General features: G+C 41.3%; 1 protein-coding gene across 5 annotated transcripts in view; it reads left to right on the top strand.

Annotated features, from left to right (window-relative positions):
• Positions 1-22,486, top strand: part of MAPK4 (mitogen-activated protein kinase 4) — a 229,399-nt gene that overhangs the window by 41,857 nt on the left and 165,056 nt on the right. For 4 of the 5 annotated variants that reach the window (XM_043978131.1, XM_043978127.1, XM_043978129.1 and 1 more), the window contains one exon: positions 18,303-18,433. The gene's annotated coding sequence lies outside the window, so the exon portion shown is untranslated. Of the gene's footprint in view, positions 1-5,022; positions 5,152-18,302; positions 18,434-22,486 lie in introns of those variants that run through there. The other variant, XM_043978130.1, reaches the window with a different exon arrangement.

Genomic DNA, 22,486 nt, shown 5'->3' with positions numbered 1-22,486 from the left:
CTCTAAATTCTGTGATCCGGTGACTCAAATGTTCTAGTCCAAAAACCTTACAAGCAATAACCATCCACTGGGCACCTGGCTGAAGAAGGAAATGCCACTAATAATGGACTGGGGGGATGGGGTAGAGGGAGTCTGAACCTTCTCTGTTACCTCTCTGGGAGCACCATGGACTTTGATTGCCAGAGCTCATTGACAGGATCAGTGCTGATCCTCTGAGCAAACAAACCCAGCATTCAGGAAATTGGAGTTTCCTGCCATGAGCAAATTAATGAGGACTACTCGGTGTGTATTGTGGTGGGTTTTTTTAATATCAACATGCTTGACTGAGACTAGAAACAGGTTTTGATTGCTTTGTTTTGTCTAGAGTGAGGGATATTAACATAGGGCCCATGAACTTTTTTTTATAACTATTTCAATATAATTGGTTTCTTTTGTAATTCCATGTATTTTATTTTATTCATCTTATGATATTATTCTGATAAGTCTGGCTTCACCAGATTGCCGGAGGGGACCATGATACAAAAAATGTTAACCCCTTATATCTAGAGATTCTTTGTCCTGGGAGATTGGGAATATACTCATTGACCAGATGAGTTGAGATCTCTGCTTCAGCTCCACCACACGGATATGGTCTTTTATGGGTCATATATTTGGTGCCTGGATCTCTTTCAAAAATGTTGACTGAGTTGGATGAAGTGTGAAAGCCAACAGCTGTGATTCTGCCCACCTTCTAGAAGCAAGATGGGGGAAGTGCAAAAGGGGGGCTTCAGGAATATATCCCCTAATTAACATGATATATTTTCAACCAACTTGATGAGGTTATAGAGTATGATCCTTTATTTGAGGAACAATTCCCTGTAGAGGGAAAGCCTTGCTGACAGCACACAGGGAACTCATTGGATCATTGAGTTATTGTTAGTCATCTAGTCAAACTCATTTATTTTATGGAATAGGAAATAGAGGAGAAGAGAGGTGACTTGCTCAAGGTTACACATATAGTAAGTAAAAGAAGTACGGGGAGGGGGGGAGCTAGGTGGTGCAGTGGATAAAGCACTGGCCCTGGAGTCAGTAGGACCTGAGTTCAAATCCAGTTCAAACACTTGACACTTACTAGCTGTGTGACCCTGGACAAGTCACTTAACCCTCATTGCCCCACAAGCAAGCAAGAAAGAAGAAAAAGAAGGAAAGAAGTAGGATTGGCATTGTTGTCCTCTAACTCTGGTATAGAGTACCATGCTGGCTGTTACTACTGAACCACATTCTGGTTTGTTTATTTGGAGGCAATCAGGGTTAAGTGACTTGCCCAGGGTCACATAGCTAGTAAGTGTCAAGTATCTGAGGACAGATTTGAACTCAAGTCCTCCAGACTCCAGGGCCTGTGTTCTATCCACCCAGCTTCCCCTGACCTACATTCTTACTAGTTCTGAGTAAAGGAGATTACCTATAAGAGGAATGGCAATTGAGAGTCAGGAAAGTGGCTTCTTGTCAAAGGGGCTGCCCCTTCCTTCATGTTCTCCTGGAGATGAACTGTTGGAGAGGTTTCTCTCTTCAGGGTTTACCTCTTTGCCTTTCCCCTGGCATCTTCCTTCAGAAGGCAGCAAAGAGTTCAGGGAAGGGCATTTCTTCCCAAGAGCAGTTCATGGTGACTTGTAGCAGAAATATACAGCAGAGCCAGATGTGTGCCTGCCTGTTTGGCCCACGATTGCTCATGGAAGTATTCATGAGCCCCAAGCTCACCATAATCCCCACAAATCTAGGCTTGGAAAGGACCTCAGAGGCCATCTGGTCCAACCCCCTCATTTTATACATGAGGAAAATGAAGCCCAAGGAAACTGAGTTGCCCAAAGTCACCCAAGTAATAATCAGGAGACAGGAATTTGAACCCAGGTCTTCTGCCTCTAAAGTCAGTGCTTTTTCCACCATACCAACCTCCTGTGCGGAGGAGGACAAAACTTTGACTCCTCTAGGCAGCATGATCCTGGAGTCTGGCCTTCTCGCCAAAGAAGGGAGATTTCCTAGACAACACTAACTTTGGGAGTTGTCTTGGAGGGAGCCCTGAATTTGACAGCTTGGGAACTGGTCCTTGAAGGAAACGTCTGTAGTAGTGTGCTTCCTAGAGAAGGGAGAAGATCATTGACATGGCTTCCATAGCCAGGAAACTAGAACATGGGCAGTTTTTGTGTAGCAGAAGATCTGGACCTTGCCAACAGCCCATACTATTATCATGAGTTCCTGAAACAATTGATGGTGACAGACAGGACACTTGTTTTTGTAGTACCAAAATGTGTTTACCTTCCGGGGGGGGGGGGTCTTTTGGGCTATTTGAACTCTTTATATATTTTTGTATCTGTCCATGGACTCCTGTGAGTCCTTTGTGCGTTGTGCATTTTTTGTGGGGTGAAATAACTGATCTGATATGCATTTAGTACTGAGCACCTATACCTATTCGAGAGGGCAGCTAGGTGGCACAGTGGATAGAGTGCCAGGCCTGGAGTCAGGAAGACTCATTTTCCTGAGTTCAAATCTGGCTTCAGGCACTTACTAGCTGAGTGACTCTGGGTAAGTCACTTAACGCCGTTGACCTCAGTTTCCTCATCTGTAAAATGAGCTGGAGAAGGAAATGGCAAACCACTCCAGTATCTTTGCCAAGAAAACCATAACGGGGTCATGAAGAATCGGCCCTGACTGAAATGACTGAACAACAATAACATCATTGTATTTGTTTTGTTAAATATTTCCCAATTACTTTTTTTTTTTTTTTAGTGAGGCAATTGGGGTTAAGTGACTTGCCCAGGGTCACACAGCTAGTAAGTGTTAAGTGTCTGAGGCCGGATTTGAACTCAGGTACTCCTGACTCCAGGGCCGGTGCTCTATCCACTGTGCCATATAGCTGCCCCCCCCCAATTACTTTTTAATCCGGTTCAAGCAGCACTTTGGCAGTGTTGCTGGCCTCCTGTTGGATGGTTCTAGGTCAGACTAAAAGCTATCTAAGGTGCCTTCAAGCTAAAAAGGATGTCTTATGATTCCTTCTCCATTAGCATCCCCTTTAGAAATTCATCGAATGCTCAGTTATTCATAGTGTTGTATCTGTCATTTCAGATCATCCGATGTTTATTAATGCAAGACACTGTGAGAGGAAGGGAGGTCACAGGCTCTTCTTACAGAGCCCCTGGGTGAGGGGTTAATCAGAATGGGGTGCTCCAGTGTACCAAGCAAACCTACAAAGCAAGAGAAGCGGGCAGCAGAGAGATTGTCAATATGGCCTCTCTATCCTTGTCCACACTCTTCTCCCACCTAAAGAGACTTCTCTAAAATCCCATCCTTTTGTCTTGTTAGTTTCTGTCCTTCCTTCAAGGTCCAGCAGAAACCCTACGTTGAAGCCTTACCTACTTTCACTCTTTAGTGATCTCTCTCTAATTAAATTCTGCAGCACTCCTCATTCCCATGTCATTATTTTGATGCTCAGCATGGTTGCCTTTTGTTATTTATTTTTTATGGGTACATTCCACTGAACTATAAGCTCTTTGAAGCCAGCAGCCATGACTTGTTAACCTGAATGTAGAATTGAATGGGGTAAGCTCAGTCACTAATGTTGAGTGTGACCTTGAGCAAATCACAGTACCTCTGGGCCTTAGTTTCTTCACTTGGAAAATGGGGATAATAAAATTGCCCTTTGTATATTACCAGGTTTTTGAAAGGATCCAAGAACACTTAGTAAACGCAAAATATCATTTGAGCTTGGGTTCTCTGAGTACAGGGTAGGTCTCTATAGTTCTCTCTGAATGGTCTCAACTCTTTTGGGACCAGGAAGGGAGGCAGGCAGGTTGGATATACAGGGTCAGGTAGAAGAGATATCACCAGGTGCAGTCAGGTATTCCAGGCCCCCGGCTGTCTCCCGTTTGCTGCTGGACTGTTTCTCTCTCTCCCAAGCCTGTTTCAAGTATGTGACTTTGAACTGTGGTGTCATCCTTAACCCTTTCCTGATTCTGACCTTTGGCATTCTGGACCCATAGATTGTCATAATGAGAAAGAAAAATGGGAAGTAAGAATTCTTGGCATATGGTCATCTTCTAGTCTGTTTGAACACTTCCAGCCTCTGTGAGCTGACAGCCTCATGACTTCCATTTAGAGTGGATCATTACTGGGCTATAACTGGTCCATTGCTGGGACACTCTAAATTGCTAAATGATTCTTCCTCAAAGAGAAATAAAATTTTATGCTAAAATCTGCTTTCTTGTAACATCTACCCTCTGGAGCAACACAGTCTACTTATAATGTTTTTTATTGTCGTTCAGTTGCTTGGTTGTGTCCGACTCTTTGTGACCCCCTGTGTACCAGGCCCTTCAATCCTCCATTATCTCTCAAAGTCTGTCCAAGTTCATGTTCATTGTTTCCGTGACACTATCTATCCATCTCATCCTCTTGCTATCCCTTTTTCTTTTTGCTTTCAGCCTTTCCCAACATCAGGGCCTTTTCCAATGAATCCCTTAACAGCTAACATTTCTATAACATTTATTGCATGTGCTGAGCCCTTTATAATTATCATCTCCTTTGATCCTCCCAACAACTCTGGGATGTAGGTGCTATTATTATCCCCATATTACAAATGAGGAAATTGAGGCAGAGGTGAAGCGACTTGCCCAGGGTCACAAAACTAAGTGTCAGAGGCCAAATTTGAACTCAAGTCTACTTGGGTCAAGGCATGATCTTTTGTCTATTGAATTACCTACCTGCCCTTCAAATAGTTTAAGAAATTGTGCCTCCCATCAGTCTTCTTCCGTAGGCTAAATCCTAACCAGATGGTCCTGACCTTGCATTCTCTTTGCTGGCATAGTAGAAGGAACACTCGATTGTGAGTCAGAAGACCTGAGTGTGAATCCTGGCTCTGCTCCTCAGTTTCCCCATATGTAGAAGGAGGGGGTTGGACTAGGTGATCTTAGAGATCACTTTAGAGTAACCTTAGAGGTTATTCCAGTGCTATGTCCTGTGGTTTAATGACTGTCTCCTTTCAGGTCTTGATCTTATTATTGTCATCTGGAGGTGGGTTGTAGCAGCCAGACAGAACAATTCATGGTGGAAGCGGGGTCAGAAAATTGTTTCAGCCTGAGAGCAGTAGTGGATGATATCCACAGAAGAACAGAGCTCACCCCAGTGAGTTTCCCTAGCACAGACCTCAGCCTGATGTTAGCTCAGTCTCTGACACAATAACTGTCCTTTCTTTCCAGACTGGTGGCTCCAGGGAGTCTGCCGGGATCAAAGCTCCAACTTCCAGAGAGGGCTGACAGGTTGAATTCCTCCTGGGAAGTTCAAGGGTGTGAAGGATAGGGTTCCTTTTTTAAGAGTTATTAAGTGATACCATTTTTTTCCTATGGAAATCGCTGGGGTGGCTGTCCTTGAAGTCATAATAACTTACATGTGTATAGGACTTCATTAAGATAGTGTTTTGATGTTGGGGATCTCATCTGATGCTCACAATTCCCCTCTGAGACTGGGCTGGCATTCTTCTTGTCCCCATTTTATGTAGTAGAAGAGAAATCTGAAACCCAGAGAAGTTATTAAGTGACTAGTCTAAGGTCACACAGCTAGTAATTGATGAAGCTGATTTCTGAACCTCGATCTCCAGCATCAAAGTCCAGTTCTGGTCACTTATTTCATGTCTACACTAGACAGTTGTATGTTTTTCATTGTAATATGTTGCCAATCCAGTGGAGCCAAGCCATGTCTAAGGACCACATACAGATTATTGAGAAAGAACTCACCTGTAGCTCCTAGCACAGTGGTAAGCACAATTATTTTTAAGTAGGAACCTAAAAATGACTTGATTGGGTGCAGAAATCTGGGGTTTTAGAGCTCCCCTACTGACTAAATAGCTAGGTTATCTTGGGCAATCACTAACATTTCATTTTTTTTTTTAATTTTTAATTTTAGCAGGGCAATGGGGGTTAAGTGACTTGCCCAGGGTCACACAGCTGGTAAGTGTCTGAGGCCAGATTTGAACTCAGGTACTCAATCACTAACATTTCAAAGAGGTCTCAGTTTCTCATCTATCAAATAGGGAGAACATCTGTTTGCCTACTTCACAGGGCCATTGTGAGAATTAATAAGTGTGAAATTGTTCTGCAAAAGTATAAAAGCATAGTACAGTATAGACGGAGGCAGCTAGGTGGCACAGTGGATAGAGCACCAGGTGAGGAGTCAGAAAGACTTAAATACAAATCTAGCTGTGTGACTCTGGACAAGTCACTTCACCCTGTTTGCCTCAGCTTCCTCATCTATAAAATGAGATGGAGGGGCAGCTAGGTGGTGCAGTGGATAGACCACCAGCCCTGGAGTCAGGAGTACCTGAGTTCAAATCCGGCCTCAGACACTTAACACTTACTAGCTGTGTGACCCTGGGCAAGTCACTTAACCCCAATTGCCTCACTAAAAAAAAACAAAAAAAAATGAGCTGGAGAAGGAAGTGGCAAACCACTCCAGTATCTTTGCCAAGAAAATCCTGTGTTGTTTAAAATCTAAATTGTGGGTCCTAATCTGCCCCCCCCAGTCTTGGGAGGGGAGAAGCTGGCTAAAATCACTGATAAATTCAGCAAAAGTTTAGACTTTTAAAGATTTATTAAAATATATATTATAAGTTAGTGGAGAGAGATTGAGAACAGATTCCTTATAGCATGGAAATCCTAGCTCATTTCTAATTCGGTATAGCCAGAGAGAAAGAAAGCAATTTCCTTTCCTAGCAGCCCATGTGAAATATCTCACCACCAAGCTGGTGTCCAAATAACTAAGAGGGGCTCCTGTTCTCATTCTGCCACCACATGCCTCTTCCTCCCCAAAAAGAGAGGTCTTCTCTGAGCGAGCATTCACTTCCTCCTTCCTCTCTCCTTCCCCCAAAGGGGAGGTCCTTCAAGCTGGTTGGTTGAGAGTGGTCTCTTGCTGATGTCAGTAGTACATCAACATGTCACTCAGGGTCAGCCAGGTATGGCCTCCATCCAATCATCCTTAAGTAGGTATTTAGTTTCTCATTCTCATCCAATTCAAACAATACTAAATCAATCAGGCGGGGCCCCTGGGTATCTGCCAAATTCCATTATTTTATCACAATCCTAAATGGGGTCATGTAGAATTGAACACAACTCAAACAACTGAACAACAGTAACATGGTATAAACATATGCTGACCTATTGGTTATTCTCAAATGCCATGTACTAAATAGAAAGTGACTTTGATGGTGAGATTTTAGCCTCCAAATATTTTTCCCCCACTGCCCATCATCATGCCTAAAAACCTACTATTAGAGGTTTGGAAGGTTTTGAAGGATTTGGAGTTTTTAAGTCCCTTATTAAAATGCAAGTACCTCCTAGAAGGAGTTCTTCCTTAAGACTTTATTGTATAATACTTTGGCAACTCTTTCCTGGGGGCAGCTAGGTAGCACAGTGAATAGAGCACTAGACCTGAGTTCAAATGTCACCTCAGACACTTACTAGCTGTATGACCCTAGGGAAGTCACTTAACCCCAATTGCCTCAAACATCTGGGGCCATTTCCAGCTATCTAGATGTATATCTTGCTGCTGGACCCAGATGGCTCTGGAGAAGAGAGTGAGGTTGGTGACCTTGCACAGCCCTCCCTCACTTAAATCCAATTCACTCTAAGTCATGACATCACCCTGATGTCATGGTCCTCTTTGAGAATGAAGGACAAATAACAACAATAACAACAACTCTTCCCTGCTGGAGGTTAAGTAGCAAGGATAAAGAAGCGATGTCATATGTTTTCTAACACTATATCTAGTGATGCTTCTGCGGCAATACTATTGTCCCCCAATAAAACTTTCTTCCAGGGAACAGAAGCACCATTATCAGTGTGGGAAATGAGGGGAAGGTACTCTTTTATCGGATATAGCTGGAGTGCTGGGCATGGAGTCAGGAAGACTGAATTCAAATCTGAGCGCAGATACCTACTAGTTATATGACCCTGAGTGAGTCAGTGAGCCTCTGTTTGTATTTCCTCAAATGTAAAAAAGTAATAATAGTAGCACCTACCTCCCAGGGCTTTTGTTAGGATCAAACAAGATATTATTTGTAAACAACTTTGCACAATGGCTGGCACGTAGTAGGTGCTATATAAATACTTGTTTTCCGTCTTCCTCTTGCTTATAGGAGACTAGTTGGTATTAAGTTGTATCTGACTCTTTGTGACCTCATTTAGAGTTTTCTTGGCAAAGATACTGGTGTGGTTTGCTTTCTTCCTTCTCCAGCTCATTTTGCAAATGAGGAAAGTGAAGCAAACAGGGTTAAGTGACTTTTCCAAGGTCATACAGCTAGTAAGTGCCTGAGACCAGATTTGAACTCAGGAAGATGAGTCTTCTAGGCTCCAGGCCTAGCACTCCTAATCACTGCACCAGGAGACTAGTTGGCTTTACTTTTATGACCTATATTGCCTATTTCAGCGAGCCAGACAGGATAAAAGTCTATAATATTCACAAGCAGTTTAAATAGAGCAAAAATAGACTCATTCAACAAAACCAAGAATACTACATTAGGAGACAGTTCTTGGATACTGAAGAATGAATTTTTAAGACAAAAGTATTTTTTTACATAATAAGTAATAAATATATGGGACTTATTACCTCTAAAGAGTCTTTGGGGGGACAGGGCAATAAGGGTTAAGTGTCTTGCCCAGAGTCACACAGCTAGTATCAAGTGTCTGTGGTCAGATTTGAACTCAGGTCCTCCTGAATCCAGGGCCAGTGCTTTATCCACTGCACCACCTACCTGCCCCCTGGAGAGTCTTAAAAGTGAAAAATATGTTAGTTTTTTAGAAGGACTTAAAAGCACAATTCATGGGTGATGAACATGATGATGGGAAGTTCAAGCATGTCCAGGGCACTTTTCTAACTTTGAACAGCTAACACATTGGATGATAGAACTGAAATGTTTTGACAGGGGGATAGGATGAGTCAGATCCAATGAGATAAAATTTAACAAAGCTAAATATAAAGTCCCAAACTTGATTATACCAAAGTCCTATACTTAACTTCCCATTTATAGATAGAGAAGTGTGGCTAGACAGATTGTGCAAAAAAAGATGTGGTGATTTCAGTGGACTGTGAGCTCAGTGTGAGTCAACAGTGTGACATGATAGTCAGAAAAGCTGATGGTAACCTAGGATATATACAAGTGCAATAGTGTCCATACAGAGGGAGGTGATGAGCCCACCCTTTGTACTTTGTCCTGGTCAGACCACATCTGAAGTGTCATGTTCAGTTTCAGTTGCCATATTTTATTTAATTGTTTCTATCCCTTAAAAATAACTTTTATTAATGTTGGTTTTATGGCACAATTATTTCCAAATTACCTTCCATCCCTTCCTCCAATCCAACCCAAAAGTCAACCCTATCTTATAATAAAGAAAAAGTTAAATAAAAGCAATGGAAACAGTAAAAAGCATCGGCAGTATATACAGAATTCTATCATTGGAATTCTCCACCTCTCTTCTGAAAAGAGGGAATCACTTTTTTGTTTCTTCTTTGGTACCAAGATTGGTCATTCCAGTTACTCAGTGCCTGGCTTTGTTTTAACAGTGTTCTTTTTGTTTATTTTGTTGTAGTCATGTATATTCTCTTGATTCTGCTTACTCCACTCTGTTGCAGTTCATCTAAGTCTTTCCATGACTCTCTAAATTTCTTACAAAAATGGTCTCTTATGATACAATAAGAGGATAAGTAGCAGGCATAAAGAAGTGATGCCATATATTTTCTAATTCTATATGCACTTACTTATATCTCTTATGATACAATAAGAGACCATTTTTATAAGAAATTTAGAAAATCATCAGTAATTTGGGGAAATTTAGAAAATCATGGGAAATTTGGAGAATCATCAGTAATTTTCCATTACCTTTATATGTCACATTTTGTTCAGCCTTTTCCCAAATGAAGGGTGTTTTGGAAAGAAATGGACAAGCTGGAGCTCATGAAAAATAAGGCAATTAGGGTGATCAGGACACTGATGACCATGCCAATACGAATTGGGATATTTAGACTTCAGAAGAAACAACTTATTTGTTTGGGTTTTTTTTTTACTTTTTTTTCTACAAAAATTTACATTCTGTCCTTTCCAATTCCCTTCAGCCTCCATTCAAAAACAAAAACGAAAAACCTGTAACAAATATGATAGCCAAGCAAAACAAATTCCTGTATTGACCATGTTAAACACACGTGTTTATGTATACATATGTATGTATATGGTGTACATACATACACACACAGAGAGTCTCATTCTGTACCCTGTGTTCATCATCTTTCTGGTAGGAGGTGGGTGAGCAGCCTTTCTGATCATGGAGTACTCTGGAATCATGGATGGATGACCAGTCATTGGGTCGATCAGAGTTCTCAAGTCTTTCAACATTGTTTCTTGACAGTCTTGTTGCTACTGTATAACTTATTCTCTTGGTTCTTCTCACTTCAATCTTCATCAATTCATAAAACATAACTTATCTGAAGAGCTAGAATGAGTAGACATGTTATCCTTGACTCCAAAAAGCAGAGCTGGGGTTAATGGAGAGAAGTGGCAGAGAAGGTAGATTTTAGCCTGAAGTAAGAAAAAAGCTTCCTAACAATTAGCACTGTCTAAAATTGGAATAAACTGTCTCAGGAGGAGGAAATAAATCCCCCTTCATTGGAGGTCTTCAAACGGAGGCTGGGCAACCAATTTTCAGGGATATTTTGAAGGAAATTCTTCTTGGTTGGGTCTAATTGGACTGGATGACCCCTGAGGTCCCTTGTAGCTCTTAGAATTGGTGATTCTGATTTCTTATTTCAAGGAAAATAACAGTGCTATTCAATAACCCGTCCTTAAGGACCATTGTCAAGAGATGAATCAGATCTCAGATCACTGCTCTTAAAGTGAGCATCCCACCATACGAGGTCCAAATTTTATTAGCCAATAACCCATCTCATCTTCTATGGAGCAAGATAAGAATTTCAGGAAAATTGCTGAGCACCTATACGTATTCAAGAGGGCAGCTAGGTGGCACAGTGGGTCACGACTTTTCCACACCAAAATTGGCCAAGGAAGAGGCTAGTACAAATCCAAGACAAGTACCTTTTCTATTCTGAACCTTGCACGTCTGCTAAGAACTGAAGGGGGGAAAATCAAGTATGACATAAACAGAAATAGTTGCAACCAGACTGGACATCATTATGTCCTGGAATTCACTTGGGGATGCCACCTTATTTTCATAGTTCTATGTCTGAAAATTTTTTGTTTCATCTGAAAATCAGCCAACAAAATCAAAGGCGCTCCTGAAAGACCAAATCCAATGGCAACACTGGGTGGTATTTTAAAATTTTTTTCTGAAGTGTTTTATGTACATTCAGTAATTAATCCTAATTAGGCATTACAGTGGAACCTCACTAATTCTCACCTGATTGATTTGTAAAGGGACAGATTCTTCTTGGAAAGAAAAAAATCAATCTTACCTCACTTCTTAGCAAAGACTTATTAGCCAAAAGTGGCGATGATATATGTAATCAATGCAGCCTGGAATTTTCTTTCAAGTGCCTTTCGGCACATGTGACATTAATAAATACCCCACATTGTATTTTCTCTTCTTGGGAGCATTAGCCTAAATCATTGGGAGAAACTGTGAGATATGCTTTAGGTTTTATAGGAATTTATTTCGTCCTACTAAGAGAAAACCTCTAGCTGAGAAGAGGAAAGTGTGTTTCAGACATGTAATGAAAGAAGAGATACCGAACAAGGACCTTCTTACAACATTTTTACTAGAGAAACGTTCAGGTTGTCCTTGCATTCCACCCAGGGGAATTTAGTATGTCTGTCCCTGGTTCCCCTGCCATGTGCTGTCTTTTTTTTGGCGGGGCAATGAGGGTAAGTGACTTACCCAGCGTCACACAGCTAGTAAGTGTCAAGTGTCTGAGGCTAGATTTGAACTCAGGTCCTCCTGAATCTAGGGCTGGTGCTTTTATCCACTTCACCACCTAACTACCCTATCTTTTTTTATGTATATGAAGAACAACTGGATGTAATGGAGAGTGAGCTAGCTTTGCAGCCAGGAAGACCTGGACTCAAGCTCTGCTACTGACTGTATGATTCTGGGCAGTTCAGTGCTGTTGACTACTCTTCTAGAGTGAATAGAATGTGCCAACCTGCTGTTGAAAAAGGGCATTTCCTCAATGAGCATCTCCCTACCAATGAAATTCCAGATCCAGTCCCTATCCCTAGCTCATCTCCCGTACTGGAGGGAGTTATCTAGTTTACTTAATTTTCCATCTTGCTCAGCCAAGCATAGTTAGTGCCTTGTACTTAGTAGGTGCTCAGTAAAGATTTGTTGGTTCAATTCAGTTCAACAGGTACTTTTTGTACACCTGGTACAAGGGGGCAGCTAGATCGATAGAGTACTGGATGGATAGAGTATTGGAATCAGGAAAGCTCCTCTTCTTGAGTTCAAATCTGGCCTCAGATACTTGCTAGCTGTGTGACCCTAGACAAGTCACTTAACCCCACTTGCCTCAGTTTCCTCATCCATAAAATGAACTGGAAAAGGAAATGGCAAAGCACTCCAGTATCTTTGCCAAGAAAACCCCAAATGGAGTCATGAAGAGCTGGACACGACTGAAAAATCAGTAAACAACGAGGTGCTGGGGCAGCTAGGTGGCACAGTGGATAGAGCACCGGCCCTGGAGTCAGGAGTACCTGAGTTCAAATCCGGCCTCAGACACTTAACACTTACTAGCTGTGTGACCCTGGACAAGTCACTTAACCCCAACTGCCTCACTTAAAAAAAAACCAAATAAAAAAACCAACGAGGTGCAAGGCACTGCACTATGACCCAGGGAAACAAAAACAAAGCAACTGCTTCTAATAAAAGGACCTCATCAGAAGCAAGACACCCAAAGCAGATGAATTCTGAATTCTGTTCTTATTGAGTTATTTCCATCTATTCTGCTTCTTGTTCTCATTTGGGAGGCTTGGCAGTGTTCCAGGACTTAAAGCATTTGCTACTATGTCATTTACAAACAGAAGCATCTGGAAGGTGTCACCATCTATAGGGAATCCCTCTTTGACATGGACTCCACACAGGATCTCCTTTCAGGACAGTGTAGTGGCAAATGCCCTTTTAATGTCTCACTTGATATTTTACAAGGTTGTCTCTGTTTTATGTCATTCGAGGAATCCTGATATGATATAATTTTGACATATGCATGGGAGATGCCTTGTTTCAGGGGAGCCTTAAAGGAGACAGTTGACTCTGTTGAATCAGATGCTTTTTGACAGTCAACAAACAATAAACACTGTATCTCTCTGTATCTTCCAGTCATTGGTGTGATGGAAAAGATGTAGTCTACTGTGGAAGATTACTTTCAAAAGCCTGCTTGTTCCTTTCTAATGCTATCATCAGTTATGTTTTTCTCATGCATCTAAGATAATTCAAATAAAAATCTTATATACACTAGCTAGGAAAGTAGGATTCTGGGTTGATAATGTTTTCTTCTTTTCTGATAAAAGTATTTTATTTTTTCCAGTTACATGTAAAGATAGTTCTCAACATTTGTTCATACAAGCTTTCCAATTTCAGATTTTTCTCCCTCCCCCCTTCCCTAGACAGCAGGTAATCTGATATAGGTTATATATATATATAAAATAACATTAAACATATTTCTGCATTAGTCATGTTATAAGAGAAAAATCAGAGAAATGAGGAAAAACCTCAAAATAGAAAAACAACAGCACCAAAAACAAAAGAAATAGTATATTTCAATCAGCATCTATACTCCACAGTTCTTTTTTTTCCTGGATTTCGAGATCCTCTTCCATCATGAGTCCCCTGGAACTCTTCTGTACCATTGCATTGGTGAGAAGAATCTAGTCCATCACAGTAGATCAACACTCAATGTTGATGATACTGTGTACAATGTTCTTCTGGTTCTGCTCATCTCACTCAACATCATCCCATGCAAGAACCTCCAGGTTTCTCTGGACTCCTCCTGCTCATCATTTCTTACAGCACAATAGTATTCCATTACATTCATATGCCACAACTTGTCCAGCCATTCCCCAATTGATGGGCATCCCCTCAACTTCCAATTCCTTGCCACCACATAAAGAGCAGCTATAAATATTTTTGTATATGTGGTTCCCGTTCCCCTTTCCATGATCTCTTTGGAGAAAAGACCCAAAAGTGGTATTGCTGGGTCAAAGGGTATGCACAGCTTTATTACCCTTTGGGCATAATTCCAAATTGCTCTCCAGAATAGTTGGATCAGTTCACAGCTCCACCAACAATGCATTAGTGTTCCAATTTTTCCACAGCTTTCCCAACATTTATTATTTTCCTTTTTTGTCATTTTAGCCAATCTGATAGGTGTCAGGTGGTACCTCAGAGTTGTTTTAATTTGCATCTCTCTAATCAATAGTGATTTAGAGCATTTTTTCATATAGGAATAGATAGCTTTGATTTCTTCATCAGAAAACTGCCTGTTCATATCCTTTGACCATTTCTCAATTGGAGAATGACTTGGATTCTTATAAATTTGATTTAGTTCCCTGTATATTTTAGAAATGAGGCCTTTATCAGAAGTACTTGTCATAAAAATTGTTTCCCAGCTTTCTGCCTCCCTTCTAATTTTGGATGCATTGCTTCTGTTTGTAGAGAAACTTTTTTAATTTAGTGTAATCAAAATCATCCATTTTGCATTTCATAATATTCTCTATCTCTTGTTTGGTCATAAACTGTTCTCCTTTCCAAAGATCTGAAAGGTAGACTATTCCTTCCTCTCCTAATTTACCTATGGTATCACCTCTTATGTCTAAATCATGTATCCATTTTGACCTTATTTTAGTATAAGGTGTAAGATGTTGGTCTATGCCTAATTTCTGCCATACTATCTTCCAGTTTTCCCAGCAGTTTTTGTCAAATACTGAGTTCCTATCCCAGAAGCTGGAGTCTTTGGGTTTAGATAATGTTTTCTTGATCAGCATTCTTAGATGAAGTTATATATCATGTGAAATGTATAACAATCAGGCAGACATTTTTAAGCACTTTCTGTGAGCTAAGTCCCAGTGGATCTATATGCTGGCCAAGGCTAGTTCCACTATCATAGAGAATGTTTAGTATAGGGTCCAAATAGAAGACATCCATGCAGATGATGAGGACCTTCCAATGCTCCTTCTTGTGGATGACTACATCAAGCCCTGGAAACAGCTTGATTGCAAAAACATTGTGAAGCCTGCTAAATGAGATGATCACTCAAAAGAATTTGGCCTAACTATCCAGATATACAATACCAAATGGATGAAAAATTGAAAAATGCTTCTTGTCTGAATTGTGATATACATTCGAATGGACAAAGCATAAAGCTGGTGCATTAGTATGTATGTATACAACAGACTCTGTGGTTGGGCAATAAATAGGGCCCAGAATTAAACAGAAGGAAAATGAAATGAATTCTTTTGGGGAATTGCACAGGGTTTCTTATCAACCCTAAATTTCCTTTATGAAAAAGACCCATCTTTTTAAAAATAAAATGTTATGGACGTCTTTTGTTTTCATAGTTTATATAACACCTACATTTCCCAGTATAACTCTCTCCATCCCTCATAACAAGAGTTGGCAAACTACAGCTCCAAGGACCAAATCCAGCAGACCAAAGTTTGCCAAATAAAGAATAAAAAAGAGAAAAATAAAAGTTTAGCAAAATTAACCAGAATATCAAAAGCAGTCTGCCTCAGTTTCTTTATCTGTAAAATGAGCTGGAGAAGGAAATGGTAAGACACCCCAGTATCTTTGTCAGGAAAACCGCACATGTGATCATGAAGAGTTGGACATGACTGAAAAATGAATGAACAACTTGGTGCAAGTCACTGTACTGCCTTCTGGAGACAGAAAAACAAAGCAATTGCTTCCCACAAAAGGACCTCATTAGAAGCAACACACCCAAAGCAGATGAATTCTGAATTCTGATACACAGTGTTCTACACTCTCAGTCACCCACCTCTGAAAGAAGGAGGGAGGTGAAAGGCACATCTTTTTAACATCATTATTCTTCCAGTAATGCTGTAAGGCTTCAAGTCATGGCATACCCACACCTCTGAAGAAGTTGTGTCACCCAGAGGGTAATGAAGAGATTCATGCAAAATATAAGTTCTATTTGACCCCAGGAGGCAGAAACAGGAGACATGGATGGGACTTACAAAGAAAGAAATTTAGACTTGATGTCAGAAAACACTTGCTAATAATTAAAGCTGTCCAAAAGTGGAATATAGGATAGGGTATCTGGGTGGTGTAATGGATAGAGACTTGAGTTCAAATCTATCCTCAGACAATTACTAGCTGTGTGACTTTGGGCAAGGCACTTCATCCTGTTTGCCCCAGCTTCCTCATCTATAAAATGAACTGGAGAAGGAAATGGCAAATGACTCCTGTGTCTTTGCCAAGAAAACCCCAAATGAGGTCACAAAGAGTCAGATGTGACTAAAAATGAATGAACAGCAACAAAAGTGGGATGGGCAGGGGGGCAGCTAGGTGGTGCCAGTGGATAAAGCACTGGCCCTGGATTCAGAAGGATCTGAGTTCAAATCCAGCCTCAGACACTTGACACTTACTAGCTGTGTGACCCTGGGCAAGTCACTTAACCCTCATTGACCCACCAAAAAAGAAAAGAAAAGAAAAGAAAAGAAAAGAAAAGAAAAGAAAAGAAAAGAAAAGAAAAGAAAAGAAAAGAAAAGAAAAGAAAAGAAAAAGTGGCATGGGTTACTGGGAGAAGAATGGGTTCCTTCTCTTTATAGGACCTAAAACAAAGGCTAGGTGACCAATTATTGGCTATGTTATAATGGGTATTCCTTTTTCATGTATGGATTGAACTACATTTTGAGCTGCTTGAGGGCAGGGACTGTCTTTTACCTTTCTTTGTATCTACAGCACTTACCATAGCATCTGGCACACTCATTGACCATTTGACTAGACGGCCACTGAAGTAACTTCTAACTGCAAGTTATGAATAGGCTACAATATAATACAAATGAATCATTGTGCTAGAGAAGTACCATAAAGGATGTCATTAGAGAAATATAGAACCAGAAAAGGAAGTAGGCCAGTCATTTAGCGAGGCAATCTAAGGGCAGCTAGGAGCCTTGGAGTCAGGAACACCCGAGTTTAAATCCAACCTCAGATGCTGACTAGCTCTGTAAACCTGGGCAAGTTACATAACCTCTCTGTGCCCCAATTTCCTCATCTGCAAAATGGAGATAATAATGTTATTTGTCCAAAGAGGACCAGTGACATCATGGGTGATATCTTAGCTTGTGTGTGAATTGGATTTGGGTGAGGCAGTTACACAAAGTCATTGGCCTCATTCTCTCTTCCTGAGACAACAAAGTCTAGCTGCAGGACGACGGTCAAGATGAGTGGTGATGGCCCAGGGTACAGTGGGTGACATTGGCATCTTTGATGTCTGACCAAGTTCTAAGGGCTCCACAGCGCCTCCTTCAGCCGCCTTTATGGCTGTAGAAACAAATTGTTCTCATCTGCTCATTCCCTCAGGAGAAGTCTTCACATGCTTGGGATAGACATCCCCCCCTACCTCACTGACAGGTTTGAGGCCTGTCAGTTACCCTCAACCTGGTTTAGCCCATCTGCAGAGGTGGCTGCTGTGCATGCTAAAGCAGGGATAATAATAGCACCCACATCATAGAGCTGTGAGAACCAATTGAGTTAACGTGTATAAAGTACATTGCAAATCTTAGAGCTCTGTATAAATGCTAGGTTAAAAAAGAAAAAAAAAAGGAATAACATGATGAGATGATACCCTTTGGTGTCCACACTATGTCAAGAGAGTAACAGGAATCACTCAAGTATTTCTCAAACATCTATGTGCCAAGCACCATTAGCCTCTGGGGACCTAAAGACAAAAAAAGGAAATAATCCCTTTTGGTTGGATCCCCAGTGGAGGAGAGATGGGAGGATATAGCAAAGTGTCATCCAGTATGAAAAGACGGGTCATGATCGGTACCGTGGGACAGAGTAACCCATATCAATGAGGCCATGGAGCCATCAAAATATCCAGTTAGGGGGCAGCTAGGTGGCATAGTGGATAAAGCACCAGCCCTGGATTCAGGAGGACCTGAGCTCAAATTGACCTCAGACACTTGACGCTTACTAGCTGTGTGACCCTGGGCAAGTCATTTAATCCCCATTGCCCAACCAAAAAAAAAAGAAAAAGAAAACTACTTTTAAAAATTAAAAAACCATCCAGTTAATTGAAGCTATTCTTTTCTGTCTTTGTAGCAGTCTGCTGAATCTTCTGGGCTCTCATCAAGTAACGGGAATGGTGTTTTTCACATAGGAATATGTTCAGAGAACATGGTCCTGATCGTTACCAAACACAGAATTCTCTCTTAAATCTAATCTCCCTCAAGGTAAGCTCCTAAAACGTTTTGTTGTCTGTCCGTGTGCTAGTCAGCTTGGAATGGTAAGGGTCTAATTCCCCGTGGGTGACATGAAAGGTGTTTTGCAGGCCTCAGAAAATGGGCTTCACATGGAACAGGTTAGTGGTAGAAGACTTTAGGAGGATGACAGGGCCAGAGGAAACATTGAGTTAGGCATACTGGCATTTTTCCAATTATGCTTAACATTTGATTTTATTTTCTTGGGCCTGGAGTTGGGGGTGGGGATGTGGATGAAGACTGGGAGAAGGCTAGTCTGCCAACCAAAATTCATCATGTTTTACCATCCCCTAAGGACCTTCAGCCTCCTCGCGTCACATTTTCTTCATTTTCCCTTTATCCTGGCATTTAAGGCCGTCTAGAATCTGACTTCATCCTATCTACTCCACTCCTGTCAAGGTCTGCCTTCTTGCTATTCCTTCCACACTCACTTTATACAAATCTCCATGCATTTGCTCATGCCATCCTACACCTGGGAACCACTTAGCCATCCTTTCTATTTAGCCACATTCTTGTCCTAGCTCAAATTCCTCCCTTCTATGAAGGTTGTAGCTGAGAGATCAGCAAACTGGAAACTGTGAGTCAAGGGTTCTAGTGCCAGCTCTGCCTTTGACAACTTATGTGACACCAGACTAGGTGTTTCACCTCCCTGGCCTCAGTTTCCCCATCTCTAAAGTGAGGAACTTGAATCGGGGGCTCTCTAAACATCCACCTCTAACCCCCATGATTCCCTGAGTACCCCAGCTCAAAGTGAGCATTCTTTTCCCTTTTTAGAACATTGGATTATATTAGATTTGATTATATGTGCTTGTTTCCTCTCTCACCACCCACTCTCTCCACATAATAAGAATAATCATGATGTCCATTCATACAGTTTGATTTTCAGAATCTGCTCTGTTCTAATATCTCATCATCAATCTCCACACTTATGCATCTTCACTTGAGGCAATTTTCCTTCTTTGCCTACAAATGTGGTCAGATCTCTTTTCTCCTTAAAACAGAACAAAAGGGGGCAGCTAGGTGGTGCAGTGGATAAAGCACCAGCCCTGGATTCAGGAGTACCTGAGTTCAAATCCGGCCTCAGACACTTGACACTTACTAGCTATGTGACCCTAGGCAAGTCACTTAACCCCCATTGTCCTGAAAAAAAAAAAACCAGAACAAAAAATTCTTCCATTCAGTCTCTTCTCGTTCATGGCCAAACTTCAAGAAAGAGTTATCTTCCCATTTCTGCTTCAGGTCTTCACCACTCATTCTCTCATAATAAAAATAGCATTCACTCATATGGCACTTTCTATTAATTTCCTATTCAGAACTATTTGCTCTTATAGTACAAACAGTTCTAACAAGCTTTGCTTATCGGATTCCTAGCCCAGAGCAGATTGGAAGCAGCAAATGAGAAGAGGAATTTGGGGCTGTCTGGAGGCTGGCATTCTGATAAAAGCAGAGAGATGGGACAGCCTGACATGAAGCATGGTGGGGCTAGAGAACAGGAAAACTATGGAAAAAAACCAGGCATATAAGACTGGAGAACACGTAATAACGTCAAGGAATTTAGCGTAGAGGTCAACAGCTCCATCTACCTCAGTAGCCTTGGGGGCATCTCTCTTGTACATCACTCCTGGTTCCAGCAAAGCCAAACAAGAGTATAAAAGGTAGTTCATTCCAATAGGAAAATGTTATAACCAGATGAGGGTATTTTTCGATGGCCAAACTTTGGACAACAAAAGTCTGAAATAGGCACAGAGATCATAGACCGGATCATCTTTATGCCGCTAGAACTTCTCCTTCCCTAGAGCTTTCTTCTTTTCCTGCTTGATAGATCTAGCAGGTGGAAGATTCCTGGGAGAAGGCAGTAATCATTTTTACCAGCCTGTTGGCTTGACCCACACTCAGTACTTAGAACCTGGGGCTGGAGAAAGGGGTGACTTTGGGACAGTTCCCACTTGGGTATGTGACTTTGCAATTTAGGGCCCTATCCAGACCTATCCAGTAAATCATCTTTGTGATTTACTGGGGGCTTTCCCATACTTTTATCATGGTTATTAAGTTGTTTCGGTCATGTTCAACTCTTGGTGACCACATTTTGGGGTTTTCTTGACAAAGATACTGGAGAGGTTTACCATTTCCTTTTCCAGCTCATTTTACAGATGAGGAAACTGAAACAAATGGGGTTACGCAAGTCGCCCAGGGTCACACAGCTAATGTGTGTCAGAGGAAGATGAGTCTTCCTGATTCTAAGCCTAGTGTTCTATCCACTGGGGCACAACTGCCTCCTTACACTTATCTAGCAACTATTTTCTGGTTGTCCAGATGTTCTGATCTCTACCAATCGGAGAGTCAAAGGGGTTGGGGGTGGTACAGACTGCTACAATTGGGAAGGACAGTAGAGCAGAGTTTCCAGTGACTTAAGATGGATTTGAGAAAGGGGCGGGGCAGATAGCTCAAGTCCTGGCTTCTTTTTTTGAAATTTTTGTTTTTTGGTGGGGCAGTGAGGGTTAAGTGACTTGCCCAGGGTCACACAGCTAGTGTCAAGTGTCTGAGGCTGGATTTGAACTCAGGTCCTCCTGAATCCAGGGCCAGTGCTTTATTCACTGCACCACCTAGCTGCCCCCAAGTCCTGGCTTCTTTAGAAGCATATCTCAGGGCCCACATCCCGAGGTCCCCCTATTTAGCACTCTCAACTTTTTGAAATCATTTTGTATTTATACAAGTATTGGTATTGAATAGGACCTTGGAAGTTTCTGTTGTTGAAGTTCCATCAGTTGTTTGCATACAGTTTCTAGCTGTGAGGCAGAGGTGATGTTCCTCACCTCTTTTACAGGGATCTGTTGGACTTGTCCTGGGGAAGAAGGAGAACAGAAGGCCTGGGATAGAAACACAGACTGAGTAAGGGTCTTCACTGCATGGTGACTTAATGTTTCCTACTTTAGACACAGGGACTGGCCCAGGTCAGCTGATACTATTCAAATAACCCATACTAGGCTAGTTCTGATATTGATCATTCATTGTTGATTGAATAAAGGCCTCCTAAGAGTCTGAATCTAATATCAAGGCAGCCTTATTGCTTTCTCCCTGTGGTAGTATAAGCTGAATGCACCTGGGCTCCTTGGAAGGAGGCGTGACTCAGACACAGCAACCCTGTGACTCCATACACACTCTCTATGTGAGGTAGCCGGGAAGGCAAAAGTAGAATGAGACTTCTCTCCCCAGGACTTCCACTGTTGCACAACCATCTCAAAAACAACAACAGAAAATAAACAAAAGTGTAACAGTAATCTGGATCATAGAGTCAGGAAGAGAGAATTTATTCCTTCCCCCCTCTTCTAGCTGATTTTATCACAAGATGCAAACATAGCTGACAATCTGTTAACAGACAAGGCATTACACCAGCAATTCCTTTAGTAAGTATGAATATCTCTCTGAAATTTGGAACTATTCCCAGACGGTTATAAAACCGTGCATGCCCTTTGACCCAGCAATACTACTACTAGGTCTGTATCCAAAGAGATTTTTTAAAAAAGGCAAAAGGACCTATATGTACAGAAATATTTATAGCTGCTCTTTTTGTGGTGGCTAAGAACTGGAAATTGAGTGGATGCCCATCAATTGGGGGATGGCTGAACAAGTTGCAGCATATATGATTGTGATGGAATACTCTTGTGCTCTAAAAATACCAAGCAGGATACTTACACAAAGTAAGGAAAAATGAAGGCAGCAGAACCTGGAGAATATTGTACACAACAACAGCAATGTTTTATGATAGTCAACTGTGAATGACTTAGCTATTCTCAGCAATGCAATGATCTAAGACAATTTGAAAGGATTCATGATAAAAATTCTACTTCCAGAGAAAGAACTGATGGAGTCTGAATGCAGAGTGAAGCATACTTTATTTTGCTTTCTTTATTTTCTTTGGGGTTTGTTTTTTATTTTTTGTCTGTTTTTTCTTTCACAACATAACTGATATGGAAATATGTTTTGCATGACTGAACATGTATAACCTATATCAAACTGCTTGCCTTC

Source organism: Dromiciops gliroides, chromosome 1, assembly GCF_019393635.1.
Source record: "Dromiciops gliroides isolate mDroGli1 chromosome 1, mDroGli1.pri, whole genome shotgun sequence".
NCBI classification, from domain to species: domain Eukaryota; kingdom Metazoa; phylum Chordata; class Mammalia; order Microbiotheria; family Microbiotheriidae; genus Dromiciops; species Dromiciops gliroides.
This window is presented reverse-complemented; position numbering and strand designations above follow the sequence as displayed.